Genomic DNA, 12,018 nt, shown 5'->3' on the forward strand with positions numbered 1-12,018 from the left:
GAATGGGATCCTGAGGGGTCTATCAGGCTTATTCGAGAAGGCGATGACTTTATACCCACAGTCACACTTACTCCTATTGTACTACAGACTTAGTCACCAATCGATATTGAGGTAGCTACATCGGTTCCATTTTCCATTTGAGGTAGAAGTAGCTCCACCTGCGGCCACCCCTGTTCCATTCGACATAGAAGTGGACACACCTTTTACAGTGACAAGATCAACCACACCTCCTTTCGATTCAAAAGCAGTACCCTGGGATTACGTTGAAGAAGCTAGATGAAAAGGAAAGGAAAAGATAGAGGAATCCGATGCTGCATAAGGAATGACTAGGACCGGAAGAATCTATACACCTGAACACTTGGGAGGACCAAATAAGGATGCCACTACCAAGTAGCCTGTCATTGAAACAGAACCAGATGACCTTTGGAGGAAAGTACAAGTAAGGGAATACTTCGTCATTAATCATTTGAACAATACCCCAGCTCAGATATCCATCCTATCACTGTTGCAAAAGTCAGAGGCACACAAGAATGCTTTGATGAAAGTGTTGAGTGAAGCTTACATACCCAACAATATCACCTGTGGAGAGATGGCCAACACAGTAGGGCAGGTGCTGGAAAGTCATAAGATAATCTTCCACGAGGATGAACTACCGCCTGAAGGGTTGAATCATAACCAAGCATTACATATCACAGTACAATTTGAAGAAACATTCATTGCCAGAGTTCTGATCGATGGAGGTTCAAGCCTCAATATTTGTCTATTGGACACTCTGAAAAATTGGGCAAAGGTTTCCATGAAATATGGGCAGGAATAATAAACGTGGAAGCCTTTGATGGATCTCAAAGGGCCACGATTGGGGATATTAATCTTTGTCTACAGATGGGGCCAACTTGGTTCGACATTAAATTCGAGGTGCTTGACATATCAGCCTCAGACAATCTTCTGTTGGGCCGACCGTGGATACATACTACTGGGGCTATGGCTTTCACACTACACCAGGCCATGAAGTTCGAACGGAACCATCAGGAGGTGATCATTCATGGGGACGAGAGTAACCCCATTTACACCAGTCAAACCATCCCGATTATCGAGAACAGAAGAAGGCTAGGAGGGGAAACCTATCATCACATCGAATGTGTCAATGCCGTTGAGAAAGACAAATGGTGGACTAACAAAATAGAAAGCATACTAGCATGGTCTGGGTATGAACCCGGTAAAGGGCTTGGGAAGAATATCCAAGGCATCACCAAACCAATATAGCTGAAACATTAGGGTACTACCTTCGGGCTTTGATACCAGTATACATGGCAAGAGTATGATGATTGGTCGCCTCCATGGCGTGGACCTTATTACCCTCTCGAGAAACTAGTGCTACATTTGGGTCAGAATTTACACTAAGCTGATACAATATGGGGAACTGCAGAAGAATAAGCGTTAGCTGGGCTGAGGAATCTGTTCCTAGATGATGAAGACATGGATTGCAGTGCGATAATTGAGGAGGAAGAGGAAGGAGGCCTCATTATTTAGACTGTGGAGAAGGGAGTTGTTCTCAGGAACTGGACTGCCACACCATCCCAGGCCCACCGAGTCCCTGGGTAGCTTGGCAATCAATTTAATTTTATTTTCTATAGCCATGCTAGGCATCTAAGATTTTCAGTAATTTTGTTTTTAATGACTTGTTTCAAATAAATGCTCGATTCATCGAGCTGTACTTATTTTGGATGTTTTCAATTCTAATCAATGCATTGCTATTTATCATTCATTATTACCTTTCTCACTTTTCTTTCTACAGCGTTATTATTACTTTTCCTGATGAACTGATGACTGTGACATGTAACGAGGAAACACAATATAAGGAGAGTGACTCAGATGAAATATTTGAGGAGATTGTCAGGGAGGTTGAGAACTTTGAGAATAAGCCTAATTCATACCTAGACGAAACCGAAGCAGTAAATTTGGGAGACGCCGAAACCGTCAAGGAGACTCGTATCAGCATTCACTTATTACCGACAGAGAAAGAGGAGTACATTCATTTCTTGAAGGAGTATGAGGATATCTTTTCATGGTCATATGATGACATGACCGGTTTGAGCACGTCCATAGTGGCTCACAAGTTGCCTACCAATCCCATGTATTCACCGGTGAAGTACAAACTCAGAAAATTCAAACCAGATATGAGCCTGAAAATCAAGAAAGAAGTTACTAAGCAGATCAAAGACAAGGTCCTTAGGGTAGTTGAATACCCAACCTGGTTAGCCAACATTGTACCAGTTCTGAAGAAAGATGGGAAAGTCAGAGTATGTGTTGACTATAGAGACTTAAACAGAGCAAGTCCCAAGGACGACTTTCTACTGCCAAATATACACATCCTGATCGACAATTGTGCCAACCATGAACTCCAATCCTTTGTAGATTGTTTTGCGGGTTATCATCAGATCTGGATGGATGAAGAAGACGCAGAGAAAACAACTTTTATTACACCATGGGGGGTATACTGCTACAAGATGATGCCATTTTGTCTAAAGAATACTGGTGCTACTTACATGAGAGCCATGACAACCATCTTCCATGATTTGATACACAAAGAAATAGAGGTGTATATGGAAGACGTCATTATCAAATCCAAGAGGGTCGCATATCACATAGAGGACTTGAGAAAGTTCTTTGAAAGGTTAAGGAGGTAAAACTTAAAACTAAACCCCACAAAGTGTGCTTTCAGGGTTCCCGCAGGAAAGTTACTGGGATTCATTGTCAGTCATCAAGGGATCGAGCTGGACCCGTCTAAAGTTAAGGTTATCAGGAGTTACTGCCACCTAGGAGCAAAAAGGACGTAATGAGATTCCTAGGATGTCTCAACTATATCAATCGCTTCATAGCGCAGTCCACAGTTATGTGTGAACCCATCTTCAAAATGCTGAGGAAAGATGACGAAACAAGCTGGACCGAGGATTGTTAGAAAGATTTCGATAATATCAAGGAGACTTGTCCACACCACCGATCTTGGTCTCGCCAGAACCAGGTCGACCTTTACTACTCTATCTATCTGTATTAGATGGAGCCTTTGGATGTGTTCTGAGACAACATGACGAGATAGGGAGAAAGGAGCAATCCATATACTACCTGAGTAAGAAATTCACACCTTATGAAGCACGATACTCTCTGTTGGAATGCACTTACTATGCTTTGACCTGGACGGCCCAAAAATTGAGGCATTACTTTTGTGCCTATACCACGTACCTCATATCTAGGATAGACCCTCTGAAGTACATATTTCAGAAACCCATGCCAACTAGGAAGTTAGCCAAGTGGATGATATTGTTAAGTGAGTTCGATATCGTCTATGTAACTTAAAAGGCAATCAAAGGACAAGCATTGGCAGGCCATCTTGCTGAAAATCCTATGGGAGGAGATACAAACCCTTGAAGACATATTTTCCTAATGAAGAAGTGTCATTCGTAGGAGAGGACATTACTGAAGTATATGGAGGTTGGAGGATGTTCTTTGATGGAGATGCAAATTTCAAAAGAGTGGCCATTACAGCGGTTTTGGTATCAGAAACAAGTCAACATTATCTGGTATCTGCTAAACTCAGATTTTCGTGCGCCAACAACATAGCAGAGTATGAAGCCTACATGCTAGGACTCAACATGGAAATCAACATAAATATTCAGGAGCTGCTGGTAATCGGTGATTCAGATTTACTTGTGCACTAGCTACAAGGAGAATGGGCCACCAAGAATTCTAAGGTATTGCCATATCTGCACTATGTACAGGAATTGAGAAAAGTTTCACGAAGATAGAGTTTCGGCATGTGCCCAGAATTCAGAATGAGTTTGCCGATGCATTGGACACTTTGTCATCCATGATACAACATCCAAATAAGAATTTCATTGATCCCATCCCAGTGAGAATTCATAATCAACCGGTGTATTGTGCCTATGTTGAAGAAGAAACAAATGGAAAACCTTGGTTCCATGACATCAATGAATATTTGGCGAAATGAGAATACCTGGAGTATGCAAACCATACTCAGAAACGCAAACTCCGGATATTGTCCAATCGCTTCTTCCACAGCGGAGGAAATTTGTATAAAAGAACTCCTAATTTGGGATTGCTAAGATGTGTCGATGCAAAAGGAGATACATGCTGGGACCTGCAGCCCCCATATGAATGGTTTTGTCTTGGCCAAGAAGATACTTAGGGCCAGTTACTTTTGGATGACTATGGAGACAGATTGCATCCAATATGTCCACAAATACTACCAATGTCAAGTGCATGCCGATATGATAAAATTGCCTCCAAATGAGCTCAATGCAACAAGCTCATTTTGGCCATTTGCCACCTGGGGAATGGATATCATCGGTCTGATCGAGCCCACTGCTTCAAATGGGCACAGTTTCATTCTAGTAGCCATCGTCTACTTCACAAAATGGGTAGAGGTTGCATCTTACAAAGCTCTAACCAAGAAAGTCATTGCAGACTTTGTCAAGGATCGTATTGTTTGCCGATTCGGAGTTCCTGAGTCCATTATCACTGATAATGCCACCAATCTCAACAGTGATCTAATGAAATCCATGTGTGAAACTTTCAAAATCAAGCACAAGAACTCCACATCGTACAGACCTCAGATGAATGGAGCCGTAGAAGCCGCCAACAAAAACATCAAGAAGATACTAAGGAAGATGGTAGAAAACCACAAACAATGGCGCGAGAAGTTACCCTTTGCCTTGTTAGGATACCGCACTACAGTTCGCACATCAACTGGGGAAAGTCCTTACATGCTGGTTTATGGTACCAAAACTGTTATCCCAACCGAGGTAGAGATTCCTTTTTTAAGAATCATACAGGAAGCCGAACTCAACGATGCAGAATAGATAAGGAGCCGCTATGAGCAATTGGCCCTTATTGATGGAAAAAGAATGAATGCAGTATGTCACGGTCGGCTTTATCAGAATAATGTCCAGAGCTTTCAACAAAAAGGTCAAACTAAGATACTAGGAGGAGCACTCATACTTGCAGAAATGGATGGAGAAGTCTGACCAAAACCGCTCAATTCAAACGCAGTCAAAAGATACTATGTTTAGACTATTTACATTTCTTCAACATGATGTAATTGAACTACACTTGAGTTGATTCTCGTTTAAGATGGGATACATAGGCAGCCATGTGGGTTCGGTCATATCATAATAAAATTTCCATTTCCCCCAGGATCAGAAACTGGGGCAGAATTTTGAGGAGGACCCTCAAAATTTTAGAGCAAGTACAGCCAACGCCCCGTATCCTGCATGAGACTAAGCTCTCTCTCCATCTTTCATGAGGCTAAGCCCTAACTCTATATTTGCATAAGGCTAAGATATGCCTTCTATTTGCATGGGACTAAGCCCAGTCCCACATCATGCATGAGACTAAGCTCTATTTCCATCCTGCATGAGGCTAAGCCCTGCCTCCAATTTTGCATAAGGCTAAGCTCTGCCTTCCATTTGCATAGGTCTAAGCCTTGTCCCGCATCTTGCATGAGGCTAAGCTTTGCCTCCATATTTGCATAAGGCTAAGCTCTACCTTTCATTTGCATGAGACTAAGCCCTGTCCCGCATCCCGAATGAGACTAAAACTTTGTCTCCATCTTGCATGGGGCTAAGTCCTGCCTCTATATTTGCAAAAGGCTAAGCTCTGCCTTACATGGGACTAAGCATTGTCCCTCCTTACATAAATGTTGCTCTATTCCAGCACTATCTATTTTTCTCCTCTTTCGGGCTAAGCTCTGCCCTCAATCTCACAAGACTAAGCCTTGGCTTGTTAATTTTAGCATCATATAATTACATATAATGGGCTGAAATATCGCCAATTTGTCTAAAGGCGTCATTGTCTAAAGGCATCATCCTCATAGCCGGAAGACACCATGCCATGGCCTGAGGATCTATCAAATTTGCATATCATTATTCAAATGCGTCATGGTTCGGAGGCACCATTTTCATGGCCCAAGAACATCAATTCATGGCCTGTGGATCTCACAATTCATGGCCCAGGACATCATGATCTAAAGACGTCATCCGCACCGTCTAAAGACAATCTTTCATGGTCCAAAGGGAATTTGCATCACGTTTAAATTTTTGCAGTAATCTACGTAATTGCATGCATTGTATTTTGAGTTTGAAGGTGATCTCGGAGGTAACCGTTTTCAAACAGGAGCAACCATTTGCCCTGGTTTCCGCTCATACCATTTTCACTTCGCCATTCATAACTGATTCTCATCAGCTACCCATCTTACCTCGTGATATCCAACTATCTACCCTATAATACATCTGATACACTCTGGACCCACAATCATAACTCCATCCGACATCACCCTTCATAAAAGAGTCGTTGCCGAAATTGGCTATCATTCCTACAATAACTCTAACGGCTTCGTTCACTGGTGGGTCCGGAACTACACATGGTATGATTCCTGTAAAACTAGGGATATGTAGGCATATCAAAGACCAAAGTCTGGCCTCCATCTTTCAAAACATCCCATTCGGTCAAAATTGACCATCATTTCTTTATCCGAAAACTCTTTCATCCTTCCCAAGTAAAGAGGGCATCTGTTGATACCCAATTTTTCCCTATAATATTTTAAAGTGCATATATACCTTCAAAACTATGCATTAGCATCAATTGATATTTTTTCATAATTTCTATATCTTAAAATTAATTTATTCTAGTATTATATTTATATAAACAATTACAAAACTGCATCACAAATGATTTTAAAATATTTCTTGATTTAATATTACTATTTATGGTCCTATTAAGTTTAAATTATTTGACAAATAGCCAAATTGGTACCTTTTGGTTATAATTGTAATAACTTTGCAATTATAGCCCGTGCATACAATTTTTGCGTTATTTTACCAGAAATTAGTCCATTATATTTCAAAATACTGAAAATTATTTTTAAAGCATTTCTATGCATGAAAATTATTTTTATAATTAGTTAATTATTTTACAAATTAATTTAATTCAATTGTTTTGGGTATTTAATAAACAACCCTTTTATTTTCAATTTTAGCCTAAATAACCAGCCTAACCCTTCTTTATAAATTAGCCCAAAACCTTAGGCCCAAATTATTTACCTGCCCGACTCAATGCTTACCCAATCCTGGCCGTTGATCATTTTTGATCAACGGTCCAGGATTTTCCTACCATAATTAAAATAACCAAACCCCCTCTAACCCTAATCATTTACTCCTTCCCCCCGCCGTCATTCTTCCTCTTTTTCTCTCAAACTCTCTCTAGCAAAACCCCCTAATTTACCCGCCGTCAACGGCTTACGCTGTTATTCCATGGTGTTTCTTTATCATCTCAGGCCTCCTACCGGCTATGGTCTATCTGTCTCCTAGATCCTTGAGGGGATTTCAAGGGACCTAGGCAGGTCTGTTTTGCACCTTCGGATTTCTTACTTGTTTTAGGCTATTTGCCCATCCTTGAGTAATAATCTGTCTTATTTTGTTACGAATCTATGGTTTTCTAAGCCTATGTTCTCGTCTCTATTGCAGTTTCTAAAAATCCCTAATTTTTTGGTCGCTGATCTTCTCAAATCTGAGACGAATCTAACATATTTCACATGTTTTCCTTAAAAGTTTTCTGGTTTTCAACTGATTTCCTGTTTTTCCTAAACTAGGGTTTACTATAAGCTATATTCTCAAAGGGTTTCTGATTTTTAATGCTTAATCGTTTGTTCTTATGTTTTCTCAACTGATTTAGGCTAAGGGTGCCTAAGACCTAGTCGATTTATGTGAAAACCCTAATTTTCTGATGCTTTACTTCGCTTTTGAGCTTTTCCATGTTACCCGTTGCGTTGTTTCATTCTGTATTTTAACTTACATACTTCTCCTTAGTCAAATTCATTGCTTTGTGACTTTTACCCTAATTAATCCCTATTAGGGTTTCAGAATTATTTTCTGTCTAATTTCTTTATGTTTATGGAATTTTACTTAGCCTATCTTCTATTAGTGGTAGTTGGTATGTTTCCAGAAATCTGTATCCCTTTGAAATTCTGATTGACTGATTCTCGATTATTTCTCTGTTTATGACCTTAATTTGTCTTCTTACCTTATTTAATTGCCTATAATATTTACTGATTCCTTATGTGATAATTTTCTTAATTAGACTCCTAATTATTCACACTTTGCTTAAGTCTAATTTGAATTTCTTTCCTTAAATATTTCTTGTCCTTACCGTTGGTTAATTACCCTTAATTAAGGGAAGAATATACTGATTTTCTTTATGTAATTGATTCTGTGATCCTCCCTTGATTGACTGAAGTTAGTAATGTTACCTTATTTGCCCTACCTTTGAACTACCATATAAACTCCTCTGTTTTACTTAACACACGATCATTAGTTCAAAAAAATACACACTTACACTCAAAACTCTCATTTCATTCTCTGCTACTTGTGATAATCACTGATCTAGCCGGATGTAAGCCAAGGCTAGATGTGGAACTACACTTGCTTTACATTTTATGCTCTCTTCCTTAACTGGTACGTCTCTGATTAGATTTTGAAACCTAAACTCTATGTGTTTCATTACTGCACTATTTCATTGACCATGAATTCAACATGTTTTCCTATTTACTTCTTTGCTTAGTATGTTTAAGTTTTGTCATGTTCAATGTATGATTAGCATGTCTACACTTCACCTAGTTATCTGATACTTAACCAGCCCATTTGTGAATATATGTTTAATCCCTTAACTTTGTGATCATATTGGTTATTTGATGTATGTGATTGACCCTTCCTGTATACTTAATCCTGTTTAAGACATGTCCTACTTTCTACATTACATTTGTGATCTATGTCTTAACTGTTTACTGTCCATGACTAACCTGCTAAGTCTCTAAGACCCTAAGTGTTTTTTGCAGTTGTTGTCTGTATGTTTCCTCTATACCCTATCCATGTACCCCCCAATGTGACTCCTATATGTTCCCAACCCCCTGTCAGCCCTGTGTGACATTGGTTTGTTGGATGTTTGTGTACCCTATGACTGATTGACTATGTGCTTGCTCTCTTCAAAACTAATTTTAAAAATATGTTCTTACTACAACAACAACAACAACAACCACCTAGTAAAATCCCACATAATGGGGTCTGAGGAGGGTAATGTATACGCAGACCTTACCTCTGTCCCGATAGGGGTAGAGAGGTTGTTCTTACTATTCTTTTAAATGGTTTTCACTCTTAGCCTTCTCTTACAACTAATTTATGTCTCACAATTTTTTACTCCTAAAGTTATCTCTACACTGTTTTTTTTCCACTAAGTCTTTCAAAACTATGCCAGTCAGTCTCACTTTAATCTTAGGTCAATAGGTTCTGCCCCTCTAGTGTGTGTACTGCCTAGGAATCCCGTGAGATTTCTCCGAACTCTGGCACACTGGGGATGACCCTTGAACACTACACATAATCAGTCCATATTTTGAGAAAAGTCTTGGTGTGAGCACTGCCCGGAATCTTTGAGGTCCTTAGGAAACTCTGACACACTTGGACACAAATTGGCTATGAGATTTCTGGGCACTTGAGACTACATTGAAGGACTGATACTCCCAGGTTTATTTTGGGCATACTTCAGGCTCCCTGTAGTTCAGTTTACATTTCATTTATGTAATTTATGCAATCCTGGGCTGTAATAATCCTTAGTAAATAGATATTGGGGTAAATAGTTAAAAGGGAGGGTATCTATATGATCATGTGGGGTAATGATGGGCGGAAATCATGCTTTAGGATTTACACTATGCAAATCTGTTGTAGAAATCATGTTCTAGGCTTGTGTGATGCACTAGAAATCATGTTTTAGGATTGCTATGTTTATTTGCATTAAAGCCATGCTAAATCTGTGCATTAGACATCCTATTTTAGGGTATTTACATTTTCTACTTTGCATACTAGAAGCATGTGGTAGATCCCTACTCTATTTCTGATTCTGTATAATTCATTATCACTGAGAAATCTTACCACTAGGTCATTAAAACTGCATAATAAACAACCTTCTCCATGTGCATTAGAGATCATGTTTTAGGACTATGCGTGCATTCGCCTCATGTTGCTCAAATAAATAGACTAACACAGTTTCATGCATTGGTATCAAGTTCCAGTATCAATATGTATAAAATCACTTGTTATAACCTTCATCACTTAGATCAGCATGCCTATAGGTTGAAATAACTTCAAATTGTTTAAGCAGCTTCTATCACTATGGTTGCATATAGCCCCACGCCTAGGCAAGCCTTAGGTAATAGATGTCCTTGTAAAAACTGAGAAACTGTTCTCTGATTATTTATAAAACTGCTCAAGATTAATAGGTTTTAAAATCAATAGGCAAACTGATTAGGGTTCTGTCATTTCGCCCTTAAAAAATAATGTTGCATATTATGTGTTTTGATGCTCACCTAGATACCCTATTCTAGGATTGCTCTGAAATTACCTAAAAACTGTGTTTGAGACGTGCTGCTTATTTGTCTATATATATGGAGGTAAACATGAGCCCTTTATTTGCTTTCCTAATTGACAGTTCTATGTGTTATTTGTTGTCGCCTAGATTTTTGCTTTATAAACACCTCAGGATTGTCTAGAATTGCCTAAGTCTAGAGGTCCTAAACTCCTCCGGGACCACAAGAAAGAGACGGGTAAAGCACACTTAGAGTTCGTTATTTGAACTCGCTTATATAACCACTAAGGGGAGGGTAATAAGATGTTAAAGGATATGATGACCTGTGCGTTGATGTCACGTGTAGCCCCTCTAGTTGACGAGGATTACCAGGCATTGCACACATTGATCCTATAGGCTGATCAACTTAGGACTTCCCTTTCCCAATTCTCATAGGTGTGCTTAGACTACCTAAACTTCCTTGGTTTATGTATGTATGCTTGGACTGTTCAAACCTGCTTAATTTATATATGCTTAGACCATCTAAAATTTCTTGATTGTATATGTGTTTAGACTGTGTCAACTACCTTTATTTGCAAATATGTGTTGAGACCTCTTACTTGTTAAATGACTAATTCACATAACTAAGTTCGGCCGGGACCCACCGTTATGGACCGCAAGGGGTGCCTAACACCTTCCTCTCAAGGTTATTTCGAACCCTTACCCTAATCTCTGGTAATGCAAACTAGTTACATGAGTTAATTGCTCTAGGTGCCCTAACGCACCTTAATACGTTAGGTGGCGACTCTTCAAATACCTAATTCCCGAAAGGAAACGAGTTGTTCCCAAATGAATGTTGAAACCCGGACTATACGAGGAAAAAAGGGGCGCGACACTTAGAAAAGTAAAGACTTAATAATTTAAGCAATTACCAATCTTCTTCTTATTGTCCCGATGCTGGTAGCACCCCCAATATGCAAGGAGCCTCCCTTCTTGGATGAGCGAGCTTTTTCCCCTAGTTTGCTCTTCTATAAAAATTCCTCGGTCTGCCATGGCCTTAATAAATCATCCCATAAATGTTGTAAACACAAGTCAGGAGTCTTGTTCTTCTTTCTACCAATCTCTTGCGGACTTTAAAATAAAAATTTGCAGTCACTTCCTCGCTATAGAGGTCTTCCCATACACACTTACTCTTCATTTCGAAAGTTATATATTAGATGGAAACATCATAATATATAGTAGTAAACTACTTAAAAGAAGATTTATACCTTAAACTGGTCGAAACTTTGCTCCTTCAATGAGTATGGGAAATCACGCCAAGTCGCATAGGGGCCATCACAAAGCTTTTTGATCGCATTAGTGATTATATTTGTAGTCTTCTTACCCGGCCTAATCTGAAAATGTATGAATAAAAGTACTATAAGGAAGATAAGGAAGGAGAAGACGGAACTGCAGTCGCCAAACAGCTACCTCGCAATCTCCACAGGAAATCATCTGCTGGCAAGATCAACAACTGCTATCATTCCCTGAGATACCTAGATCTGCACACAGGGGTGCAGGGGGTAACGTGAGTACACCAACTCAGTAAATAACAAGTCCAAACTATGGACTGAT

The sequence above is a fragment of the Nicotiana sylvestris genome, chromosome 9 (genome assembly GCF_000393655.2).
Source record: "Nicotiana sylvestris chromosome 9, ASM39365v2, whole genome shotgun sequence".
In the NCBI taxonomy this organism is placed as follows: domain Eukaryota; kingdom Viridiplantae; phylum Streptophyta; class Magnoliopsida; order Solanales; family Solanaceae; genus Nicotiana; species Nicotiana sylvestris.